This window comes from Diceros bicornis (genome assembly GCF_020826845.1).
Source record: "Diceros bicornis minor isolate mBicDic1 chromosome 6 unlocalized genomic scaffold, mDicBic1.mat.cur SUPER_6_unloc_1, whole genome shotgun sequence".
Lineage (NCBI taxonomy): Eukaryota > Metazoa > Chordata > Mammalia > Perissodactyla > Rhinocerotidae > Diceros > Diceros bicornis.
Genome location: NW_026690919.1, coordinates 640,595 through 663,104, shown reverse-complemented (window position 1 = coordinate 663,104; position 22,510 = coordinate 640,595). Strand labels below are relative to the sequence as shown.

Sequence of the window (22,510 nt, the reverse complement as noted above, 5' to 3'; positions counted from 1 at the left end):
ACCGTTCTAGGCTCTAGAAATGTCGCAGTGAATGAAATACACATAAGCCTCTGCCCTTGTGGGAACTGTAAATGTGTAACCAAGTGGTAAATCCATCTGTTCACTCCTGGAAGCCCAGGCGTAAATCCACAATTAATTACCAAAGCCACAAGGAAAAGAGGAACAGGGAACCGCACGTACACAAATGCATACACACAAACAACCACAAAGCCTGGCGTAGGTCTGACAACTTGTCTTGGATTTTCTTAACAAGAACCTAAACCAATTGCCATCCTTCCTTCATTGAGCGCTCACTGTACACCAGGCATACGGGGGCATCAAGACATTGCGTAATTGGCAGAGGCGCTCAGCAAACCTGGTTTTCAACTCCTGAGCCCGTGTATGCTTTCTCCCACACCTCACTCACCATCAGGGAACTCAAGGAGTCTCTTCCTTTCCTCCCCAACCCCTTCCTCATCATGACTGATTTCCTTTTATGCAGAAATCTGAAGTAACCCAACAGATATTTTTAAAGCACAGCCTCAGACACCACGGTGGGAATCTCCAGCCGTCTTCTCTTAAACGATTCTTCAGTCCTTGTCCCACAACCAGAAAGGCCTGCTGTCAAGCCGCAGAAGCATGCTGGGGTTGGGGTTGGCCTCTGTCTGCTGCCACACAGGGACACGCAGGAGGGAGGCCCTCGGGGTTAGGGCGCATGAGAGGCTCATCCAAGGTTAGAGACCTCCCAAGTCTGACGGCAAAAGACCGCTTCATGACGGGCGGAGCTGGCGGGGGGAGGTTAGCAGGGAGCCTCGGCAGCAGTCCAGAGCCTTGGGTGGGCACCACACGGAGAGGTTCCAGCCCTCCCTCTGGCACTGACTTGGGGCAGTAAGTTATGCGTCCTCTCTGAGCCTCAGTTTACTCCTTTATGAAATGGGCGAACAACAGCGTCAGCCTTTAGGGGCCACTCTGAGGGTCCAGAGAGATAGGATGGCGCAGCCCGTGGCATTCGGTGACACCCACTATAATAATCATGATAAAAACGTCCACTCCTTCTGCTACTATAACTGTGCTGTTCCCAAGGCGCCGGAGTTTGCCTCCGGACATGTGGAAACAGAATCCCAAAGTGTAAACATGCACCTGAAGTCCGGGGTAGCCACGGGCCTCGATCCCAGGAAGGGGATGGAGGGATTCTACAGTTCCCCGCCCCGGGCAGCGTCACCTAGCAGCAGCGACCCCAAGGGACCCCCCGGTCTGTCACCCTCGACTCCGGCTCCTTACCGTGTGCGCCCCGCGCATTTGGCTGTCCGTGGCCTCCCGGACCCAGGGACCCCACTTCTCGGAGGCGACCCAGAGAGGACGTGTGTCCCCTCTCCGGAGCGACTTGGGGTCGGAGAGAGCCAGGCACGGGTCCGAGGCGCGCTCCGGAGAGGCGCCCGCGGCAGAGCAGGCACTGGCGCAAGGTTGCTCCAGCCCGGGGCCGGCACGCGGGGCGCGGAGCCGTGAGCCCAGGCGGGCAAAGACCAAGGTCAGCGGCTTCCCGCCCCCAGGGGAACCTGAGTGACCGCCCCGGCCACCCGCCTCCCCACCCGGGAGGGCTCTTGGTCCACAGCTGGGGCTCCATTTTGGCGAGGGATCGCCTCCCCACCGCGCGACTCCCCGCCCACTCCCGGACCCCAGACTCACCCTCTCCGGGGTACAGGTGGCCCGCGGCGCCCATGGCTGGGGTCCCGACGGATCAGAGCGCGCGGCGCCGGCCCGCGAGGGTCGTGCTCCGAGGTGGCCGCCCGAGGGGCGCTGGGGGCGCGTCCTTTTCTTCCACGCCCGCGGCCCTCGGGTCGCAGCCCCCGCCCGGGAGGCTCCTTGAATCAGCCGCCGGAGGGGCGCGCGGCCTCGGCCGCTACAAATCCGGCGGCGCGGCTCGGCGGAGGCGGCCCCGACCCCGGGCTACTGATGCCGTAGAACCAACTGCTTCCTGCTGCCTGGAAGTGGGTTTTAGTGAGGCTGGCTGTGCGGTTCACCCTAATGAAGAACTTTCTAACAGTGAGATCCAAACAAAAACGGAATGGGCTGCCTTATTGGCAGCATTTTCCAAAGTCAGTCCATGATGTAAGGAAGTAAGATAAGTTAGTTCTGTGATTATAGAATTCAGAGTTCGAGAGGGAAAACAAGCATTGTTCACATAGTTTCAGAATAGTCTAATCAGAAATGTAATAGAGACACATGCATGATGCTTTGGGTACCCAGAGAATCAAACTCTGCCTGGGGTGGGGACAGGGAAGCCTTCATAGAGGAGGAGGCACTGGAACTGAGTTTTGAAGATCAAGTAGGAATTTTCCAGGCAGCTAGGGGAGGGAAAGTTGTTCCAAGCAGAAGAAATAGATCACATGAGCTGTATGGATTGGTGGTTAGGAGAGTGTACCCAGGAGCTTGGATCCCAGCTCAAATACTTTGTAGCAACATGACCTTGAGCAGCTACTCAACCTCAGTTTTTTCATCCATAAAATGGATGGTGATAATTTGGGTCACAGGCATTGTTGTAAAGATTATATCAAAGCATGAATGTTAAGAGCTTAGTACCTGCCACACAGCAAGTGCTCAATAAATTGTAAATACTACTAATTCTCTGGAAGGGGAAAGCATTAAAGAGTTCTGGCTGGATGATCTGCACTTAGCACAGTGCCAGGCACATAGGACATTCTTGTCAATGTCGACTCCTGTTATTATTATTCAACATCATGACCCCTTCCATGGTCAAGCCTGACCTTGTCCAGTTCATCCTCATGAGTGCTGCTCTGTGATGCCCTTGTCCTTACTGGGTAGAAACCCACCTGCTCCTTCTCTGGCTTCTGAGATCCCTTAGCAGAGTCTTTAAAAATCCACTCATTCCCAACCCCACTGGCTTACAACAGGGTTTTTCCACCTTGGCATTATTTGTGGACAGATAACTCTCTGTTGTGGGGAGCTGTCCTGTGCACTGTATGAAGTTTAGCAGCACCCCTGGCCTCAACCTACTTGATGCCAGCAGCACTTCCCTCCCACCATCTAGTCAGGAAAACCAAAAATGGCTCCACACATGGCCAAATGTCCCCAGGAAGTAGAATGAGCCTGCTCACACCTTTCAGTCAACTTACAGCCAATCAATCCCCCCAGTCGCCAGTACCCCAGCTGGTAAAGAGCTTCTACTGCAGACTCCTGTCCAGGGCTATTTAAGTGTCCAAATGAACCTGGTCTTGCTCTGTGCACTCACATGTCCTCACCCTGAAAGGAGCTGACACCGACTGAGTGCTGACTGTGTAGCAGTCATCTGGCTGTTTTATGTGCTTAATGCTTTAATCCTCCAGTCCTGGAGATGGATGGTGGAGATGGTTGCACAACAATGCGAATACACTTAATGCCATGGACAGTGCACTCAGAAGTGGTTAAAATGGTAAATTGTGTTATGTATGTTTTATCACAATAAAAGAAAACAGTGCCTGTATGTATTGTTATTTATATGTGGTGTTTTTTTTTTTTTTGGATAAGATAGAGGTTGAGAGAAGCATAGAGACTTGTCCAGTATCACCCAGCAAGGAAGTAATAGAGCCAAGATTTGAACAAATAGGGATTTGATTTCAAAGTCCCTATTTTTATCTTGGCATTCTACACCCCGCCTCCAAAAAAAAAAAAAACACTGTAATATATATTTCAGGAGTTTTTACACACTCACACGCACACACTCTGTCCTGTGAGTCCTCAAACTCACCTTTCCTTCCAAGGTGCCCAGAGGGTCCCACTGTTCTTGATGCATCTTTTAAAAAATGCAAAGCCCTGGATATTTGGAATCTCTAACCAGCAGTTCCTCAGAGGCTAGCAATTCTGGTTGTGGTCCCCTAGTGTCATGAGCTTCTGTCAAACTCTTTCCCCCCCAAGACCTCTTTTGGAAAATATGTTTCCACCCACCCAACCTCCCCAACCCCTGCCCTGCCAGTCACACAGCCAGAGCTGGCAGAGTTAGCCATGACTCACTTGAATCCGGGCTGGCTTATCACACTGTGACTCCTAAATCAATACTTCTCATTTGGGTTGAAGAGAAGCCCCTTCAGCAACTTTCCAAGTGTGGTTTTACCTCTTTCTTTCCCCATTTTCATTAAGGATGCCAAAATTTGGGTCTGAGGACCCCTTTGTTGACACTGAGTGACCAGGGTGAAGACACCAGCATTATTTCCCTTCTTGTTGCCAGTAAAACTCTCACATCTCTCCAGGATGGCCAGGCATGAAATGGACCCTTGATCATCTTAATAATCAAATGACATTTTGCAGGACACTGTCATTTATATTATTTATTTAAGCCTCACAATCCATTAGCACAGCTTAAGAATCCACAGCAGAGCTCACTCAATAAACAGTTGTTGAATGAAGATATTCTGCAAGGGAAACACTATTTTGGTTGGAACTAATTTTAATGACAAATTGGCTGAGAGAGTAGATGTGACTTACCTAAAGTCACACAGCTACTAAGAGGGCAGACTAGGATTTGAATTCCTATTTGTCTGATTCCAAATCATAAGTTCTCTCAACACGGGATGTTGCTTCTTTCCTGGAGTTAATGCTCAGCTCTTCTGCCCAGGAGGCCAGAACTGAGAACTCCCCTAGGGGATCACAGTTGTGGATAGCCAGTCCTCAGAAGGTGAGCTGAAGGTGCCCCCAACCCATGATATAAAGTTTGTTCTGGTACCAGCCTCATGACCAAGGTCACGTGCCCATGCCTGGCTGCTTCCAACAGCTTTTATGGAAGGTCAGCATGGGTTGACCTTCAAGATGGATTGAACATCAACATAGATGACTTCCTGCTGTCTAGAGGCCTGGCCTTCTTGGGTTCACAGCGATGAAGACAGACAGGGAAAGAACAAGCACAACTCAGACTCAACTCAGCACGTTTGTGGGAAACAACATGAGCAGTTCTTTGGATTCATCCTGCCATGAATGTCTAGTCTCTCAATCATGCCTAGACGCCCAAGGTCTCCACAAGGCTGGGTTCCAAGGTGTTTCCCCCACTTACCATGGTCTGTGTGTGGAGTGAGGGACCTTTCTCAACACCCCATGAGCATGTCAACCCCCTCATTCCAAGACAGTCTCAGATAAAACCTCCCTGGATTCCAGCATCCTGGGCTTAACCAGTGCTGCCTCTGTCTGTGCAGAGATAGTTGTCATCGCCTGGGTATGGAAGCTCCAGGGAGAGCTGTTGCATCAGAAACCCCTCTGGGTCTACCTTTCTGCTGGAGAGAAAATTGGTTGCAATGGGAGCCTAGAGCCCTTTATGTTTGGATTGTCGCTGGAGGATCATGGAATAACATTTACTCATCTCACAACCACAGAAGGATGAGCAGCACTGATGTGGATAATTGAATGCGACAAACATCCAAGTCTTTTCGTTTAGATCCAATTAGGAAGAGGAGATGAGGGAATCCATTATTGCAAATGGACCCATGCTCTAAAACAAAACCAATTCTGATGTCCAGGAGACCTCTTCTGAGTTAAATAATGAGACAGTGATGGTGGTGGAACAGCTAGGAGGCAGCTTCACTGGCTTGAGACATTTCTTCCTCTTCCATTCTTGAGGAGCCTGCAAGTCTCAGGAGATGCAATGGTCAAGAGATAGATGACTCTAGTGCCCATGAACTTATTATGTGTCTACAACCAGAGCCAAAGGAAAGGGCAGAGACCAGAGAGCCAGGCTATCCTCAACAAAGTTGCCCTCTGCAGAAAGTCACAGGCAAGGCCAAAGCAGAGTGATTTACCCAGAGCTCTGCTCAAACCAAAGCTGAGTCAGACAGGTGGCAACAAGGTGTAACCAAGACAGAAGCAGGAACAAGTGACATATGCTAAGGACTTTATTTATAGTAGTAACTATTAGCAAATTCCTTGTACCATGCCACCACTCTCTACTCCCAAGTGCATGGCAGATGTTAGTCATTGATCTCATTGTTTTCTACCTCTGACCTTAGATGGAGCTTCCCAACCTAGCACACCATACAGCCAGAGCTTACAAATTGGATTTGACATTCATAATGAAATCTTCTTTCCAAGCAGATTCTAGACCAGGACTCAAAGAAGTTGGGATAGTCTGCATGGAGATAAAGAGCTTGTACCAGAAAGTTATTCCACACACTGCTTCCTTTGTTGAGAAAGTCTTGTTCTGGAAGAAATGTCAGTTGAACTAAAGGTTAGTGATGCTGTTGATTGACAGTCCATCCCAAAGTCATTTCCCCCTCAAGGGCCAATAAGAGCTCATGGACCACACTTTGCATAGCACTGCCATAGACCATGAGATCCTGGACAGGAAGTATCCTGCTATTATTCATTTCTGTGTAACTGCTACCCAAGGTACATGGACACTTCAATGTTTGTTGAACAGACAGGGATGGAACAGACAGGAGTTTGGAAAGAGAAATCAGGATATGGAGAATTGGACAGGGGATCTTGGATCCTCAACACCTAGCATGCTGACTTGCATCAAAGATGGATGGATGGGTGGATGGGCAGGTGGGTGGATGGAAGGGTGTAGGAATGGAAAGAACAAGCCATGATTCAAGTTATTTGTGGCTGAGTCATGTTGTTCTAAGGAACAGATGAAGAAAAATAAAGATGAAAAAGAAATTGTTAGTAGTCTTGGTGTGTGCCTCAAATATTTGTCCTTGCATACCACCTTCATAATTTTGCCATTTCCATGTTCCATCCACACTAACGTTTTCTCAATACAGGTATCTCCTGCTTAATGTCAGTTGTCCACTCCTGAAAAGCAGATGCACACAAAACTGTCTATTGGAACCCTATATTCCATTATTTAAATGGGAAAAGTTGTATTTTACATCAACCCCAAACTCTCAACCAATCTCCTGAAATATAGCTAAAACCAGTGAAACGCTTACGTATCAGTAACAAGCTATCATGCTGGGATATGACATACTTAAAACATTGCTTCCTGTTGACTGAGAAATGAACAGAGCTATTAACAGTGTGAAGTCATATTTCTTTTCCATTGCTTCCTTTTCCAAGATTTTCTTCACTCTCTCAACTTTTGGGGAAATCATTGGACAACACTAACCTTTGCTTTTGTCAAAATGTAGACGGTCCTTGAGGAAACAAGTTCATGACAAGCACATAACAGCAGAGAATGACTCACATTGAGTGTGATGTTGTCATAACCTCTCGGCACCAGTAATACCTGAGACGCACACTCTCCTTTGTTACCACTTGGGACACTTTTTCTATACACTGTTTTGTTTAAAGTCTTGTACTTAGCTTGGTGTCAATGTCAACTTTTCCTCTGTAACTATGGGCCAGAAAACATTATATTGAGAGACAGACACATTTTATGAAGTTTGGGCATTAACAAGACATTTTTGCATTCTACTAGGAAAAGTTTAAACAGGGAGATAGTCTGTGTAATAGACCTGTGTTTTTCTTTAATCACTCACTTTTAGTTGTTTTTTTAGAATTTACTTAATTTCCTCTTTTATGCTGACAAGTCATCACCATTAGCCTTTGGAAAAGATAAGCGTAAAATGATGGAAATGGCTGAAAAAAATAACACCAAGTCTTTTCTCAGGGTTTCTAACTTTTTACATGAAAATTTTTAAACCTACAGAAAAGTGGAAGGAACAACCATGTACCCTTAACTAATTGTTACTCTTTTGCCACATGGCTTTCTCGCTTTACATACATATAAACACACGACCACACTCACTTTCACATAACATCAAATTCACAAATTCATGTGACGCGAAATACACCTAACATAAAATTAACCATTTTAAAGTGTATAATTCCATGGTATTTAGTATATTCACAAGGTTGTGCAATCATAACCTTTATCTAGTTCCCAAAATTTTCCATCACCCCAAAGAAGACTCTATATTTATTAAGTAGCTAACTCCCATTATCAATCCCCCGGCATCTGGCAGCCACCTATCTGCCGTCTGTACCCACAGATTTACCTATGGTGGATATTTCATATAAATAGAATCATACAGTATGTGACCTCTTTTGTCTGAATTCTTTTACTTATTATAATGTTTTAGAGGTTCATCCATGTTGTAGCATTGTTGTAGGCTGAGTTATAGCTCTTCAAAATTCATATGTTGAAATTTTAACCCCACAGGAGCAGAGAACCCAGCTGTATTTACAGATAGAGTCATTAAAGAGGTAATTATGTGAAAATGAGGTCATTTGGATGGGATCTAATCCAATATGACTCATGACCTTATATGAAGAGAGCAGGGATAATGTAAGCAAAATGGTGGAATGGGAAGCCCCAGACTTCTTTCCCCAGCATGGACATACTGATTTAACAATACATAGATTATTTCCCTTTGTGAAATCCAGAGACCAGTTGAAAGGCTCCTGTACCTCAACTGAGCATGAGATCAGCTGCATTGAAGCCAGTAGGAAAATACACGACACCATCTCACCATAATTCCTCCCCCATCATAGCACCACACAATCCAGGAGGAAACCCCCAGCTCCCAGATTCTCCCTGAGAAAGGAAGGAAAGTGCTGTACCACACATCCCATATTCTAGCATTTTCAGGGGCTGCCTGAAGGACTGGTTTCTGTCTTGCCTGAGTCTGAGCACTGATGGGAAAGTGGCCCAGGTTGGGAGCCACTGAGAACAAAGGTGATGGTTTAGACTAGTGTGCACTCCCTGGCCATAGACCTTTCCCCATGTCAGCACAAGGCAAGTGAGCTAAAAACCCCCAGTCCTGGCTTCTCCTTGAGGAGGGAAAGAATTGGAGAATTTGTCCAACATTCCAGCCTTTCAGGGGGTTACCCAATGAACTCACATCTATATAAGAGATTCTTCTCTGAGAATCAACCAGTCCCAAAAAGAAAGAAAAAGCTACCACTACGGAATCCCCAAGGAAACAGCCCAGCCAGGTCACCCTAAATAGAAAACCAAGTAAACAGGCTAACACACGTGCATAGAGCTTCCCATCAACTCTTTTACCCAATTAACCAAAAACATGTCATACAAGGGACAGAGACCGAAACAGTCATTCTGAAAATAAAGGCACTTTGGAGGAAACAGACTTTGAGGGAAGAAGAAATTAAAAAGAAATTCTTAGTAATATTAGAAATATAACTGAATAGAACTCAGAGATATAACTACAAAGATAATAACCATGAAACAAAGGATTTTATCTTTACTTTAAATAACAAAAAAAATCTTTTAGAATGTTTTTAATGATAGGAGACATGAAAAACTCAATAGAAGTGTTGAAATATAAAATTTAGGAAGACATCACAAAAGAACAAAGAGAAAAATAGTAGAAAAATGATGAATAAGTCAAAGAATCATCACAGATGGCCCAACAAAGAAACAATAGGCATTTCAGATGTATGGAAATATGAGAAGAAAAAAACAGAAAAATTCAAAGAAATAATGCAAGAAAATTTTCCAGAATGGAAGTTGTGAATTTCAAGATTGAAAATTGCTCAGCAGAATAGACAAAAATAATATATCCTACAAGCTTCCAGAGAGATAAAACACGTTTCCTACAAAACTCAAAAATAAGAATGCCCTGGAACTTTTCAACAGGAACACAAAATACTAGAAGGCAATGGAGTGATCTCTTCAAAATGCTCAAGGAAAATTAATTCCAACCCAGGATTCTATAGCTGGTCAAATAACCATTTAAGTGTGAGAATAGAATAAAGACATCTTTTGGGCCGGCCCCATGGCTTAGTGGTTAAGTGCATGTGCTCCGCTACTGGCGGCCCAGGTTCAGATCTTGGACGTGCACCAACGCACTGCTTCTCCGGCCATGCTGAGGCCACGTCCCACATACAGCAACTAGAAGGATGTGCAACTATGACGTACAACTATCTTCTGGGGCTTTGGGGAAAAAAAAAAGGGAGGAGGATTGACAACAGATGTTAGCTCAGAGCCGGTCTTCCTCAGCAAAAAGAGGAGGATTAGCATGGATGTTAGCTCAAGGCTGATCTTCCTCACACACACACAAAAAAGAATAAAGACATCTTTAGACCTGATGGTATTTTCAAAAAGTGTGTCTCCATTGACTCTTTCTCAGGGAGCACGTGTGCCACCTCAATGGGGCATAAACCTAAAGAGAAAATACAGACTACAGGAAACAGAGGATTCAACTCAAAATGGCATCTCTAGGGTAATGGTGAAGGGGGGTCCTAGGATGGCAGCTGTCAGCTCGTTCAGCCTGAAGCAGTTCAGGAGGCTCCAGCAGAGGTTTCTTCAAGAAAACTAAACTGATAGAAAACTTCGTGTGTTTGAAAGTTTCGAGAGGAGATTTACATAAATGCAGAGAGTTTTGGGTTCCAAAACAAAAAGAAGACGACTCAGTCTCTCACCACCACTCCTGCCCGAAACTCACCTGCGGATACCAGCAGCACCTGCAGACACATTTGTGCGAGGACACTCACAGGGGTGGCACTGCTTCCATCATATCTGGAGAGCCTGCCTCAGCAAACACACACACTGCCGTGGACTTAAAGTAGAAAGATGATGTCAAATATCCACATACTTGGTCTACAGGCTGGAAAAACAGACCCTAGATTTGTACAGTGCTATGCATCCTGTTTGCACAAGACAAAGGCGAGAGACACATATCTTCTGTAGGTCCTTTCCCTACCTTGCTCTTAAGTCTGTGGATCCAGGGCCGTGAGCAGACCCAGTGAGAGATGCCCATCAGCTCTCCCCATCTCACAATGACTCCTGAGGACACCTCCCTGGGATGTGTCACGCCCTGGTTAGCCCACCAGCACCTTCACCCGAGCAGTGACGAGCTAATTGTCAAGGGATGGAGGTCCCAGGGGAAGCCTCTTCTGGCTTCCTCTTTCAACTGCAGAGAATATTAACAGCAGTGGGAGTCAGGTGCCCTACATCTAACGTTTGCCCCAGCAGAGCATGAGAAAACAATTATGTTCAGCTCTTAAGTGACCACAGGAATGGAGGAGGGAGTATTTGCATGGATGACTGAAAAGTGCCAGGCCATCGAATACCCTGGAGAGTTCTGAGTGAGAAGAATGGGAGAAGGAGTCTGTTTTATTTTATTTATTTTTAAGTGGTTATTTTTTTTATTTTATATTATTTTATTTTATGTTTTTGTTGAGGAAGATTCACCTTTAGCTAACAACTGTGCCAGTTTTCCTCTATTCTGTATGTGCGTCGCTGCCACAGCATGGCTGATGAGTGGTGTAGCTCCACACCCTGCAACTGAGACTCAACTGCTGAAGCAGAGCATGCTGAACTTAACCAGTAGGCTACAGGGCCAGCTCCCAAGGCATCTGTTTTAAAATGTAGGTTTATTATTATTCAGGTATGGTGAGGCCAACAGGTCAGGAGATGATTGCCATTGAAAAGACACCCTGTTTCTTACGGTTCCCAAGAGGAGGTGGCATACCATGCCATGGGGGTCACATGGGGAGGCACCAGGGTCAGTCAGGAGGCAGAGGGAGAGAGGGGAAAACGTGGGCAACAGCCTTTATTCTGGTTTCCATGGAAAAAATGGGTGAGGCAGGGTTAGCCGGCTTAGGATTGTCTAGTCTGAATAATTTTGGTGGGCTCTGGGGCACAGGGATGTCCCTAGTTGTCTGGCCCCTGGTCCCAGAGTGATCTAGTAAGTGGACAGTGGCCCTGAGTATAAGAGCTCCATGAAGGAGAGGGTTGGGGTGTGGGCTCTGCATTGGTTGGTTTGCACATGACAGGTGCACTCACAGGTGGTTGTTTGCTGTCTCTAGGAATTAGCTAGTCCTGGGAGGAGCAGTCTCTCCCCAAGCAAGTCCCCAAGATGTCAAAGCATCAAAAATACAGAATAAAAAGACACGATTAATGCAACATTCCTGTGTGTTCTCCAGGGTTTGTGGCAAGACTGCTCGAGTAATCAGTGGTTCTCAGCACGGAATACACAGTAGAGTGAGCTGGAAGTTTTTAAAAATGTGATGCTCAGGCCACACCCCAGGTCAAGTGAATCAGCATCGTTGGGGAATGGGGACCTCCAGACTAAAGAATGGATGGAGCTGCTCATTTCAGCAGAGCCAGAAGGAGGTGCAGTGTCCTGGAAAAACTGTGATTTCCCCATGTAAAAACACCCCAAATTCAGCAGCACGATCCTCTCAGGGGAGGATCCACAGAGGGCTTCCCATGTGTCCATCGTGTTATTGTTGCTTGTGTTGGGTGGTGGATACACACAGGCACTTGAGATTCTGTGTGTGTGTGTGTGTGTGTGTGTGTGTGTGTGTGTGTGTACAGTTGATCGTCATTACTAACAAAGACTATATCTGAGAATTCACCTACTTGCTAAAATTTATTTGCAATCCCCAAATCAATACTGGTGGGATCTCCTAGGCCATTCGCAGACATGCACAGAGCAGTGAAAAATTTGAGTCATCTGCACGCTCCTTCCCAGCTGATGTCAAGCAAGGCAAGGCTCTCCCTTCTAGTTTCAGCTCTCAGACCACAAACATGTCATCGTCATGGTCTATCTAGTGCCACGTGTGTCACGTTTTTGTGCTTTTGTGCCTTCACTGTTTACATTGGCCCCCAGGCATAGTGCTGAGGTGCTGCTGTCTAGTGTTCTTAAGTGCAAGGGGGCTGTGACGTGACTTACAGAGAACATGCGTGTGTTAGATAAGTTTCGTTCAGGTATGAGTTGTAGCACTGTTGGCCGTGGGTTCAATGTTAATGGATCATTAATACAAATTAAATGGGGTGTTTTTAAACAGAAACACACACAACACAAAGCTATGTATGGATTAGTTGATCAAAATGCTGTAACTAGAGACTTGCAGGATCCTAATCCAGTGATTCCCAGTTTGGCCACATGCCCGGCTGGGTGAGCAGTGTGGGATAGGTTGCACAGAGACTGAAGAAAAGACCCAAAGATGGTGAGTGAGACACATGGGTTTATTGGGAATTACTTACAGGGAATGTCCAGCAGTGGCCGGCTGGACGGAAGTGTGCACCTGCCCCTGCCCCCGAGAGAAGCTTGCTTAAGCAGGCAGAGGAAGAAAGGCTGCGTGCTTGCCGAGGAGGACTGTCCATGTATGACCTGCATTCCAAGGACGAGAGCTCTCCCCAGAGGGCCTCCATGTTCCCTCAGACCATGACGGCCTTTGAGCTAACTGTCCCATGAGAAACAGCTGGGTCGGCCAAGCCCAGGATTGTGATCATCATGAGTGCTGGCATGTAGCCCAGACAAGGGGCCCCAAGGACGCATGGCTCATAAAGGGCACAATAGTTCCCCTACATTCCCCTAGAAGCAATAGTTCAGCGTTCATCGTGACTTTATAGAACACAACTACTGCAATAAATTAAGAGAATCAGCCATTGATCACTTAAGCATTCTTGCCTTAACCCCTGGAGAACAAACAGGGATGCTGTATTAATCTTGGCTTTTTAGTCTGCATTTTTTCCAGCTTTACTGAGATATAATTGACATAATATATGTGTAAGGTTAAGGTGTACAATGAGTTGATTTGATACACTTATATACAGCAAAGTGATTACCACCATCATGCAGCTAACAGCTCCTTCACATCACACATTTCTTTTTTGTGATGAGAATATTGAAGATCTACTCTCTTAGCAACTTCCAAATACACAATACAGTATTTTTGACTATAATCAGGATGCTGTGCTGAGATCCCCAGAACTCATTCATCTTCTAACTGGAAGTTTGTACCCCTTGACGAACATCTCCCCATTTCCCCCACCCCCCAGCCCCTGGTAACCACCATTCTACTCTCTGTTTCTGAGTTCAGCTATTTTAGATTCCACGTGTAAGTGAGGTCACACATGATTTGTCTTTGTCTGACTTATTTCATTAGTATAATGCCCTCAATGTTCATCCATGTTGTTGCAAATGGCAAGAGTTTCTTCCTTTTCATAGTAGAGTAATATTCCACTGCATATATATATATCACATCATCTTTACCCATTCATCCATTGACGGACACTTGGGTTGTTTCTGCACCTTGGCTATCCTGATTTATTCTGTATTTTTGATGCTTTGACTGTGTGTATGTGTGTAAGTTTTGTAAGCCTGAAATATTTTGTAATTTCAAATTTTGAAATCAAAAATGTATTTAGAAATAAAATAATGAAACCTTGTAGTTCCAGCTTTATTGTGAGTTTTCCTTTCATCTCCCAGATGAAACAAAACTACAAGGCTACAAATTTTTCAAAGTGGAGCAACAACAGCATCAGCCTCACCTGGAAGCTTGTTAGAAATGCAGATTCTCAGGCCCCACCCTGGACCTGCTGAATCAGAATCTTTGGACAGGACCAGAACTCTGTGTTTTAACAAGCCCTCCTGCAGATTCTCATACACCTTTAAGCAAGAGGACCCGCTGGTCTGAGAGAACTGCCTCACAAGCCAGACTCACTGTCCACGTTTCAGATGATCAGGGGGAATGAAGAATTTAAGAATTTTGAAGACCCAGATCTGTAGATCTCCAATTGCCGCACATTAAGTTCTTCTGGGAGCTTTTAAAAATCACTGATGCTTGCTCTCCATCTGCAGAGATTCCGATTCAATCGGTCTGGGGTGCAGCCAGGATCTGGGGATTTGTTTAAGTTCCCCTGGTGATTCTAATTTGCAACCAAGGGTGAGAACTCCTGACCAAGAGAACAAAGTGGCAGCAGGGGAAAGGAAGAGAAGCTGGTGGTCTTGGGCTCCCCCTGCCGGCGGGAAGCTGTACATGTCGGCTCCCAGCACCCTCAGGCGGGCGGATAGAAATGCCGGCCCACGTGGGCTTTGTAGGAGTTCGCTGCACATATCTGAAGTCTGGTTGATATGTGTCCACGAAATGCCCTTTCAATGGAAATGCCTATTTAAATCCATTTAATCCTATATAATTCCATTTCAAAGCTGTTGTTTGAATGTTTCCAGTTGTCATTTGCTCACACACACCCACATACAGAATACATTACCTGTAATTTACGTAACAAACCCTCATATAGCACTTACTATGTGCCATTCACGGACCTTAACCCTGCACAAATAACTCGTCCCTCCCCATACCTGCCCTTTGACGTCAGTACTATTATTACGTACAATTTGCTAATGGGAAGATGAGGCACAGAGAGAATAGTAGTTTGTCTCAGCCATGAAGTGGAGGGGCTGGGGTTTAAACCCAGCAGCTGGCTCCAGATCTGTGGTCTTAACAATATCACGGCATTGTTGCCTCTAATCATGACGGTCTCTGCCCTGTTTGCTGTGGTATCCCAGGATCTAGCATCTGTTATGTGCCAGACACAATATCCCCTCAGCGAGTCCCAACCTCCACTTCCACTGTTTGGGATGGATCTGAGACCTCACAGTTTCCTGGACCCAGTCACTGCAGTATCTCAGAGATCTGGGTTCAAACCCTGCTCCTGCACTGTTCCAGCTGTGTGACTTTGGGCAAGTCACTTCACCTCTCTGAGCCTCTATTTCCCCATCAGAAAAAGTGGCCATAGTACCCATTTTTAAGTCATCACAATGCCCCATTCCAAGCTGTCATCTAACACCCCTTTCACTTGCCATGAGGATTTTTTAAAGGGAAAAAAAACGTTTATTATTGTCTTAAGTGGCTGTAATGTAAATTCACCACAATACTCTTTCATGGGGTCAAGGGTCCATCCTGCAGATGTGCCGAACAAGGTGGAGAAATGGGAGACACCTCCCCGTCCACACACAGCTGTATCACTATCGGCACTAAAGGCTGGGCCCTCAACAGAGTCTGTTCAATTCTTAATGGAATAATCCATCTGAACTAAATGTGTCCTTTTAATGTGCTGATGCTCAAAGCTCTATTATAACCCCACACTCATTAGGATAGCTGTAACTTTTTTAAAAACCAGAAAATAACAAGTGTTGACAAGGATGTGGAGTCAGTGAAATCCTCTACAGGGCTAGTGGGAATGTAAAATGGTGTTGCAGCTATGAAAATAGTATGATGGTCCCCCCAAAATTAGAAACAGAACTACTATATGATCCAGCATTCCCACTTCTGTGTGTATACCCAAGAGAACTGAAAGCAAGGTCCCAAAGAGATATCTGTACACCCATGATCACAGCAGCATCACTCACAATAGCCCAGAGGTGGAGGCAACTCTAGTTTCCAGTGATGGAAGGACGGAGCAACACAATGTGGTATATACTTATAATGGAATAGTAATCAGCCTTAAAAAGGAAGGACATTCTGACACACGCTGCAACATGGATCAACCTTGAGGACATTATGCTCAGTGAAATAAGCCAGTCACAAAAAGACAAGTAAAGTGTGACTCACTTATAGGAGGTCCGTAGAGGAGTCAGACTCACAGAGACAGAAAGTAGGATGGTGGGGGCCAGGGGCTGAAGGAGCTGTTCTTTAATAGGTTTAGAGTTTCAGTTTTGTGAGATGAAAAGTTTTGGAGATTGGATGCACAACAATGTGAATGTACTTAACACCACTGGACTGTACACTTAAAATGGGTAAGATGGTAAATTTTATGTTATGTTTATTTTACCACAATTAGACTTTTCTTTAAAATTTTGTTAAAAGTTGTGATTTCAATAAACCCTCCAAAGGATAAAGAAAAAAAATCTGATTACATCATCACTATGGCTCTTTTTAAAAACATGAGGGGGACATCCTTCCAGCCAAAATGCTTATTCTTATTCTTTAACCAAAAACATTTGAAAACAGAACGGCTGCGCACCAAAGCGTTAATCAGGTCAGCTCTGAGCAGGGGCATCGGAAGGTCAGAGGCAGAATCCTACTTTTTTTTTTTTTTTTGAGAGGAAGATTAGCCATGAGCTAACATCCAATGCCACTCTTCCTCTTTCTGCTGAGGAAGATTGGCCCTGGGCTAACATCCGTGCCCAGCTTTCTCTATTTTATATGGGACGCGGCCACACCATGTCTTGACAAGTGGTGCATCAGTGCACACCTAGGATTGGCACCTGTGAACCCTGGGACCCCAAAACAGAGAGCCTGCACTTAACCACTACACCTCTGGGCCAGACCCTATTTTTTTTCCCTTACATAAGTTTTAAGTGGTGAGATTATGGGTGACTTCATTTTCTCATGCTGTGTTTTTCAGCCTGTTTTGAATTAAAAAGTAAAAATGACAACCAAGTTTGAATGTGATGGATAAGGCGCTGTTATTTAGTATATTTCTAAAGCCACACTAGCTGATCACCTTCTGATGAATATTCTAAGGATTAATATTTTAATATTCTAAGGAGGCATGTGGCCAGCTCTCCCATAGGACACTGTAAATAACTTCAAGACAAGGCACCAAGAGAAAGATTCCTGGGTCTTACTGGGTTCTGGATCAGGGAGCTGGGTCAGACATGCCTCCTCAGGAACTCTCTATCCTCCTCCTTCTCCAAATTTGGCACTTTCAGGGGAATCCAGAATAGATGAGTGTCCTGGGAGCTTTCTGGGACAGGGAGGGGCCCTATCCCCACCCCTTCATTGTGACGTCTTCTAAAGGGGGCAGAGGGCAGGGTGATGTCACAGACCACTGGCCGGCCCCTCTCCCTCTCTGCCTGTGCCTGCCGCAGGCCCGGCCTCACCTTTACCCCCCACACCTCTGCACCCCAGAGGAAAGGGGTCAGCTTTGCCAAGCAGGCAACCCGGCCACCTGCAGCCATAGTTGCAAATCACTCCACCCCATTGGAGCCCCAGTCCTCCCCAGAGACCCCCAGGTCTGGCCTGACACCCTGCTCAACGCCGGGAAACAAGGCCTGCAGCAGGACACCAGCCCCCAGCACGGTGGGCGACAGGTTGCCACCAAAAACCGGAGCGGTGGTCATCGACACGGGCACAGGCACCTGTCGGTGGGCTTGGTGGGGCAGGCGAGGCCCACTACACCGTGGCCACCATCGTGGGCTGCCAGCCGCAGAGGCCGGCCCCCACCGGGCAGCAGGCGCTGGAGACGTTCATCGGTGAGGCGGCGCACGCGCCTCGAGCTGACGCTGGTGCAGCCGGTGCGGAGCGGCATCGTGGTGGACTGGAGCGCGGCCCAGCTCATCTGGCGCCACCTGCTGGAGCACGACCTCCGCGTGGCCACCCAGGACCACCCGCTGCCCTTCTCAGACCCGCCCTTCAGCCCCACCACCAACCGCGAGAAGCTGGTGGAGGTGGCCTTCGAGTCGCTGCGCTCCCCCGCCATGTACGTGGCTTCCCAGTCTGTGCTGTCCGTCTACGCGCACGGGCGGGTCAGCGGGCTGGTGGTGGACACGGGCCACGGGGTCACCTCCACGGTGCGGATCTTCCAGGGCTACAAGCTGCCCCACGCCACGGAGCGCCTGGACCTGGCGGGCACCCCCACCTGACGGCCTTCCTGGCGGAGATGCTGCTCGGCTCCGGCGTGCAGCTGGGCTAGCAGGACCTGGACACGGTGGAGGACATTAAGCATCGCTACTGCTACGTGGCGGCCCACTTGCTCCAGGAGCAGGCCCGGCCCGAGCAGGAAGACCGGCAGAGGCTGGAGCTGCCGGACGGGCGGACGTCACGCTGGGCAAGGAGCTGTTCCAGTGCCCGGAGCTGCTCTTCAGCCCGCCCGCGATCCCAGGGCTGTCGCCCGTGGGCCTCCCCACCATGGCCACACGGGGTTTTCTCAAGGTGCCCCTGGAGGTGCGGGCGGACGTGGCCCAGAACGTGCTGCTCTGCGGGGGCTCCTCGCTCTTCGCGGGGTTCGAGGGCCGCTTCCGCGCGGAGCTACCGCGCGGTCTGCCCTGCGAGGCCCGCGCGGTGGTGACGGCCCGGCCCAGCAGGAGCCTCTCGGTGTGGATCAGGGGCTCCGTCCTGGCCTCGCTGCGCGCCTTCCAGTCCTGCTTGGTCCTGCGGGAGGAGTACGAGGAGCAGGGCCCCCACATCGTGTACCGAAAGTGCTACTGACGCGGGGCAGGGGTGGGGAGTGTTGTGGGCAGTAAAGCTTCCGCTACCCAGCGGGCTCTGTCCTCCCTTCCCTCAGGGCCCGGCGGCGTCCACTCCTGGACCCACCCAGACTCGCCTTGCTCTGACCCCACACGCCCACCCCACCGAGATCTGCCTCCAAAGACATCCTTGGTTCTGCCCTCTCCTAACTCACCTCCCATGGTCCATCCCGTGAGAGACCCCAGTTCTGATTCCCTGAACCCACCTCCCCCAGGATCAAGGCCCGACACACCACCATGTCCTCACCCTGTCAAACCCGTCTCCATGATCTGTGTCCCCCAGGGCACTCTCAGGTTGGGGCCCCACCCAAGCCCAACCCCAAGACATCCCCAGATTCTAACCCCTAATCTCCCCTCCATCATCTATTTCTTTTGATATATAGTGCCCCAAGATTCCTCTGGGCTCTAAGCTCCCCAATTCACCCCCTTGCCATGTCCATCAAGGATCCTCAACCACCCCCATACCCTGTTCCTGCCCAAGGAACTGCACTGGGCACTCCAAACCCCCTCCCAGAATCTTTCCATGAGTGTTGCAATCCCTAGGTGCACCCTCATAGTCTGCCCCCAATTTCTAATCCCCCCAAACATAGTCCCGAGATCTATTTCCCAAGACATCCCCGGTTCTAAGCACCTCAAATCCACCCCCTCATTGGTTTTCTCTTGTCTATTTAACCAAAGTGCTCCTATACTCTGATAGTATGAGCACCCCTAAAATTCTCCCCACAAGTGCTGAAACCCCACATTCACCACAAAAATCCAAGTTCTGACCATCAGGGGTCTCCCCTATAATGGCCCACTAAAGGATCCCTCGTCCAAATCCCATGCCCCAAGTGCCCCTCCCCCAAACTCTGCCCTCCCCTCACAGTTTGCTCCCCTAGACTCTTTCCATCCAGGTGCTCCCACAACCGATCCCCCATTTGTACCCCCAAAGAACACCATGTTCTGAAACCCCAAACCCCCAGGATGATGCCACTGCTCTCAGCCCAGCCCCTTGTTCTGCATCCCTCCAAAAATACCCCTGCATGGTCTGTCTCTCAGTGTACATCCTGACCCCAGTCCTCAGCCCTGAAATCCTCCCAGGAAGGCTTTGGCCCCCAGGACCATCCCATGATGACCCCACTAATGCCCTAGGTCCCTCCCCTGTGTTCTGACCTCCCAACTCCCTCCCCAAATACAGTCTCCCACGGTCAACTCATGATGAACCCCCAGGACACCCCACCCTGGGGTTTTCAGACTCCCAGAAAAAAAAAAAAAAAGGATGTCAGAAGATATATGAAAAACCCAAAACAAGAACCCCCAAGAGGTTACAAAGTGATGAGGAGGAACTGCTTTTTCTTCTCACCAGGGGGCAGCGCGTCCAAGCTCAAGGGGCTGAGGGCTGCACCAAATTTAGAACCATGACGACTGCATCCCAGAGCTCAAAGGAGACCCACCCCGTACCACGGGGTCAGGGCGCTGCCAGCCACACACACACAGAAGGGATGTGGGACAAGCTGAGTCCCATATGCAACTGGAAGTGAGGAGGATGCACAAACCCCCACCACTCTTGGGCTGCTGACAAACCCAAAGGGCTCTCATTTAGACCAGACTAAGGTTTCCCCAGCCCCAAACCTTCCCTGGGACAGAAATTTCCCCTAGAACTCTCCAGAAATGTGCCCCACCCATTTGCACACTCTCAGGGGTGGGGAGCTCACTACCTCAAGTCTGTTGTTAGAAATCCCACCTCCTTCCAGGAGTTGTAGGTAAACCTCTGTACTCTCTGCTTGCCACTCCCCTACCCGGGGCACTGAGAGCACCAGAGAGGTCCCCCCACCCGCATTCACACACACCCCTGGAGTCTACTCTCTCCCAAGCCCACCGTCCCCAATTTCTTCCACTTCTGGTTTTAAGTCATTCACATATTCATTCCACAAACATGCACTGACCACCCACTATGTGCCCAGCTCTGGGCTGAAATCTAAGGAAACCACAGTGCATCACTTGGGATGTACCATGGAGGACAGGACATGCGAAAGATGTCTAATGTCATTGTCTTACTCTCAGACGACATTTGAGGGACAGCGATTGTGTCTCCTTTATTCACTGAGTTTACTAAGTGGGGAGCAGGTGTCTGGATAGGAATCGGGAAAATCCAGTCTCAGCCAACAGTTACAGTTAAATCAGTAAATCCAAAAAAGAAAAGTGAATGGGGTGGCTTTCCATCCATCAGCTGTATTACTCCCTATAAAGGGTCTCAAAAGCAATCTCTGTGCTTTTTTCCCCCCTCAGCCAAGAAAAGCATCCATGGAGCTCAAGTTTGAGGTGAAACCAGGCTCAGGGTCCACCTGTCCTCGTTGATCCGCGGATTTCTGTGTGAGGAGGTGAGTACTGTGTGGACCTGGTACCGACAGGTTCCATCAGCCTCCGCTGTGCAGAAGACCTGCCAGTGGGCTTTCCTGGGCTTGGGTTGTCACCACAAGGAGTCTGGAAGACTTTCGGGTTAAAAATGAAATTACTCAATTTTTCATAAAATACTCAAATGTTTAAAATCTAATTAGAATTCTTCTTTGCATTTGGTCCAAAACTAAGGTGATATAAAAAGATATACCTTACAAAGTCTTGCCCTCACCTTCTTTTCTTTCCATCCCATTCTCCTTCCTCTAGCCACCTATAGGTAATTACTTTGATTGGTTTATCATGCATTCTTACCGTTCTGGATTTTCTTTAAGTAAATGCAAGCAAATATATTTTCATTTCCCCTTTTACTTATACAAAACATTGTAGTACTCTATGCATTTTACTCTGCCTTTTTTCCTTTAACATATACTGGAGATTTTTCTATTATTAGTGCATAGAGTACTTTGCTCTTTTTAGTGGTAAATAGTCTTAAAAACCAAGAGCTGGACACTAGGTATGCTCAGTGCCTCTGGAGTATCATTGCTTCTAAGACCTTTCAGTGGATATAGTAGTGTCAACTTAAAAAGCAAATTTGCCTGTTATTTCATCTGAAATTGAATTTATTTGGGAATAGCCAAAAGAACTGCAATTCAGGATATACATGCTATGGCAAACCACAGGCAAATCCAGAAAAGAAAGGAGGGGAGCTGCTTTTATAGAGAAGAGCAGGAGTAAGGAGGGGCTGTTCTAAAGGAAAATCCATTGGGAGAAAGTAAAGGTCAAGGCAGCAAAGGCTTCTCACTGGCTGAGCTGCGGCGTTTCTCGATGGCTGAGCTGCCACGTTTCTGGTTGGCTGAGCTGCGGCGTTTCTCGATGGCTGAGCTGCGACGTGTTTCGTTGGTTGAGCTGTGATGTTTCTCATTGGCTAGGATGTTGTCAGGTGGAAAAAAAAATCTTGCTTCAGTAATAAAGCAGTTTTACTTCGTGTCCAAGACACAAGTCTCTGTCACTTCCTGTTTGGTGTAATTGACAATATGTGAGAGGGTGTGAGAGCTCCCACTACAGGCCTTCCTGATTCCAATTTAGTTAAGGTTTCTTTTATCAATTTCTGCAGTAGAGAATACGTAATTTTTAAATCATGAGTTTAACATATTTCTAATTCGATTTAACTTTACAGTGGTTTTTTGCTTAATTTTCTTTGATTTTATATTAATCTCTTATATGTT

At 47.5% G+C, this 22,510-nt stretch overlaps 1 pseudogene; it reads left to right on the top strand.

Moving 5' to 3' along the window:
- Positions 1-969: 969 nt before the first annotated feature.
- On the top strand, positions 970-18,892 carry LOC131402305 (actin-like protein 9; annotated as a pseudogene).
- The last annotated feature ends 3,618 nt before the right edge of the window (positions 18,893-22,510 follow it).